Source organism: Chenopodium quinoa, unplaced genomic scaffold (genome assembly GCF_001683475.1).
Source record: "Chenopodium quinoa cultivar QQ74 unplaced genomic scaffold, ASM168347v1, whole genome shotgun sequence".
In the NCBI taxonomy this organism is placed as follows: Eukaryota; Viridiplantae; Streptophyta; class Magnoliopsida; order Caryophyllales; family Amaranthaceae; genus Chenopodium; species Chenopodium quinoa.
Genome location: NW_018743199.1, coordinates 4,352,321 through 4,356,746, shown reverse-complemented (window position 1 = coordinate 4,356,746; position 4,426 = coordinate 4,352,321). Strand labels below are relative to the sequence as shown.

General features: G+C 38.4%; 1 pseudogene; it reads left to right on the top strand.

Annotated features, from left to right (window-relative positions):
- Window positions 1-949: 949 nt before the first annotated feature.
- On the top strand, window positions 950-2,330 carry LOC110733271 (annotated as a pseudogene).
- The last annotated feature ends 2,096 nt before the right edge of the window (window positions 2,331-4,426 follow it).

Sequence of the window (4,426 nt, the reverse complement as noted above, 5' to 3'; positions counted from 1 at the left end):
TGAAACAAATATAGAAAAGTATTCCCTCCGTCCCTTAGTACAATGCCTCTTTCTCTTTATTATGTGAGGAATAAATGCTCAAAAAAGGCATTGTATTAAGAGACGGAGGGAATATTATCTTTTCAAAAGTGTTAGGTCAAAAAGTGTGACATATGGAGCACAGTATAATTTTAATGTACGAATTAACTTGGTTACTAAATTAGAATCCTTACCTTAACGTCTCTATTAGGCCTACTATATGTCTACATTATACCCTTAAAAATTTTTCTATCCTATTTTTATGTATAAAATTTGAATTTGAGGTAAACATGTAATTGATATCCTAGCTAGGATGCCTAGGAAGTATGGGGGCACATATTATGGGCAGTCGAGTACCCTAATAAACAAGCTAGGTCAACAGTTGTATACTTTCGTTGCTATATACAGTAAATGTAGATGCCAAAGTTGTGTTGGTTACCATACTTGCGCTTTATAGGCATCCATTTCAATTTTTTCACTTATTTTCCAATTTATGTAACTACCACTATCCCACGATCCCCCCACTAAAGCCATACTACTTGACATTGCAACAATTACAAGTAAAAGTTGATTACTATGATTAATGGTAATGATTAATGATTCGTGTTTGGGGTGGGTCGACTTAGCACTTTTACGTATGTGAGCCGTAGAGTTAATTTACAAACTTGGATTCTCTATGATTATGTAAAATTTTAGTTAAATAAAACCATATTTTATGTGAACGAGTTATAAAATTGACCTATATATGACTCGTGACAATTTTGAACAAAACTCTTGTAGTTAACTAGCAAGCTAAGCTAGACTAATTATCACCTCTATCTGTGCTTAATTTATATTATTATGCATGTCGTAGAACAAATTAATTAAACCAAGTGATGATACATATTTCAAGTTACAAAAATTCTAATATTTGCATGAACATGAAATTCAGGAGCCACAAAGAAATGGAGAAAAGATTTAAAATTTACACGTACAAGGAAGGTGAACCACCACTCTTTCACCGCGGTCCTATGAATAACATATACTCCATTGAAGGACAAATGATCGAAGAGCTAAATTCAGCCCGATGATAAAAGCCGTTTCATAACTCACAACCCTAATCAAGCTCTAGTGAGCATCACATCCATCATTCGATACGTTTACAGGCCATATACGAGCTACTCTAGGGACCGAATGCAAAATGTCGTCGTAGACTACATTCGAGTTATATCGGAGCGTTATCCTTATTGGAATAGAAGCAATGGTGCCGATCATTTCCTCATTTCTTGTCATGATTGGGTATGGTTTATTTTTCTCCTTAAATTGGCAACTTTAAATGAATTGCAGGTTAATGTAGCATAGTATACTTGCCCATATTATTATCTATTTCTATTAATAGCAATAAATCATTTGACCTAATGTGCCATCACCAATTATGATACGGACACATCTTAAATGAGTTCGATCAATTAGTCTTTAGAAAATGTCACTGTCAAAGTAGGAATAACATTTAGAGATAGAAGTGTACATAGTTTGTTTGGAACTTAATGTTATTTTATTTTTTTATTTTTTTTTGAATATTTTGTTTCAGGCACCAGAAGTTTCAGCAGCACATCCAAATCTCTTCAAGCACTTCACACGAGTACTATGCAATGCCAACGTCTCAGAAGGCTTCCGCCCTTCACGTGATGTCTCACTCCCTGAAATCCTCATCCCTTGGGGTACTCTTGGCCCTCCTATAATCAACCTAACGCCTCGTAAACATCGAGTCCTAGCTTTCTTTGCGGGCGGTCCTCACGGTAACGTTCGTAAGAGTCTCTTTGACCATTGGAAGGACAGGGACAACTCTATCCAAGTCTTTGGGTACCTTCCTAAGGGTCAAAACTATACCGTTTTGATGGGACAAAGTAAGTACTGTCTTTGCCCTAGTGGGTGGGAGGTGGCTAGCCCAAGGCTAGTTGAGTCAATCTACACGGGTTGTGTACCGGTCATCGTGTCAGACAACTATACGCTGCCATTTAGTGATGTGTTGGATTGGAGTAAGTTTTCGATTCATATTCCGGTGGCAAAGATCCCGGAGATCAAGAAGATTCTAGAAGGGATTTCGACGAAGAAGTATTTGATGCTACACAAGAGAGTGTTACAAGTAAGGCCACATTTTGTAATTAATAGGCCAGCTAAACCTTTTGATGCCATTCATATGATTGTTCATTCAATTTGGCTAAGAAGGCTTGATATTAAGCTAGGTTATGCTGTGATGTAGAATTCTATCCATTGTGTAGATCCATGACATCCATCCATGTTTTGTACATAGATAGACGAAGTTACGTAACACGTAATTACATATGATCATGAGTTTTGGAGTTTGACAAAATATAGTTTTGTCGCTTTGTTACTAACAATTTAAGGAGTTCTCACAGAAATTTAACTAATACGGTGTCTATCCCAAATTAATTGCACGGTTAGTTTTTTTTTTTTTTTTGTCACTATTTGTATATGTATTAATTTGATCATAATTTATTAATATGGTATTAAAGAAATAATAATCTAACCTTAACACCAATTAGCATCAAGAAAACAATAAACAGAGTACATTTTTTAAAGATCAAATTAATTACCTAGCCTAGAAATTAAACTAGTATCAAGAACAAACAAAATTAAAAATTGGGGGAAAACCATATAGGAGCAAAAAAACTCAGAATTTGTATCACCACCTTTATAAAATGGTGTACTTACTCCGGACGACATGTCAAACATACCCATATCATGGCCACGAGCTTCTTGACGTCCTTGGATGCCATAGTAATACAATTCATCGTCAACAAAGTAGATAGCATTCCGCTGGCAATTAGGAGCCATTGATATATGAATGGCAGAAGCATAGTTATAACCTACAAAAAAAAAAAAGTAAATATAAATTTATCTTTTATAAAGATTGTTTCCATATTAGGCAAATATTAATGGCATTGCTACAGCAGGGGTGATGCAGGGGAGCAAGGAGGGGGTGGAGAATAATGTGGGGCAGGGTAGTAAAGTGAGGGAGTGTGGTGAGCATGTTCAGTTGGGTGGGGATTCTTTGTTCAAGGGGGGAAACACAAAAAACACGGGTGTGAGAGGGTGGAAAAGATATGAGAGGATGGAAGAAGGGCTTACTGGGGTTTTGATCAGTGAGGGAGGGGGAGGAGAGATGGAGAAATGTAAAAAGAGAGGGGGGTCTTCGTTGAAATATGAGGGTACTCAAGGGGAGACAGTAAAAGAGGAGAAGAGAATGAAGGTTTCTAAGCTTACTGGGGACAGTCCTATCCAAGTAGAGGGAGTTGGCATGTGTCAACCCCTCGAACGACAATGAAAATTTTAAGCTGGAACGTCTTCGGGATTGGCAACCCGACGACGGAAAGGACTCTCCGGGATTTGTGTTGGAGAGAGAGGCCAAATGTAGTCTTTCTTATGGAGACTAAGTCGGACAGTAGTGTAATGGAGAAAATAAAAAGAAGATGTGGTTATGAGCATGGCATTTGTTTAAGTAGTAATGGAAGATCGGGGGGTCTTTGTTTTTGGTGGCGGGATATTAATGTTAATATGATATCTTACTCGGAGCATCATTTTGCTGCAAATGTTTGTGATGAAGAAGGTGTCCCTATTTGGAGAGCTATTGGAATTTATGGGTGGCCAGATACGGAGAATAAGTATAAAACATGGGATTTGATGAAAAATGTAAAACGCTCTTGTAGTACCCGTGTGTTATGTTTGGTGATTTTAATGAGATAGTGAGTATGTTGGAGAAAGATGGGGGCGCCGTTAGAAGGGAATGTTTGATGGATGCTTTCCGAGAGGCAATTGATATGATGTTTGTGAACTTCGTGATCTTGGGTTTAAGGGGTGCATCTATACATGGCAGAGGGGAAATTATGCGAGCACAGTCGTTCGGGAAAGGCTGGACAGATTTATGGGGGATGAGAGTTGGTGTCACTTGCATCCAAACCACTCGGTCCAACATTTGGCTCGGGTCTCCTCGGACCACTCTCCGATTTTACTAGACACTATCAATTATTTTGAGAGAGGGAGAAAGAAGAAATTGTTTCGATTTGAGTCTATGTGGTTGTCAAGGGATGATTGTGGAGAGGTGGTATCGAAAGCTTGGAGGGATGGAGATGGGTGTGAACCTCATGCCCGTATTGCTCTATGTGCTGATTATTTGAAGAAATGGGCAGCAACCTCTTTTGGTGAAGTGAAGAAAAAAATCAGACTTAAAGAGAGTGCTCTACAAGAAGCACAAGCAGCGCAAGTGGACGCCTCTATGCTTGCGAGGTGTGAGGAAATGGCCGGGGAAATCAATGAGTTGCGTAAAATGGAAGAGTCTTTTTGGTATGCTAGGTCCAGAGCTAATGAGATGCGTGATGGGAACAAAAATACGGCCTACTTTCATCAT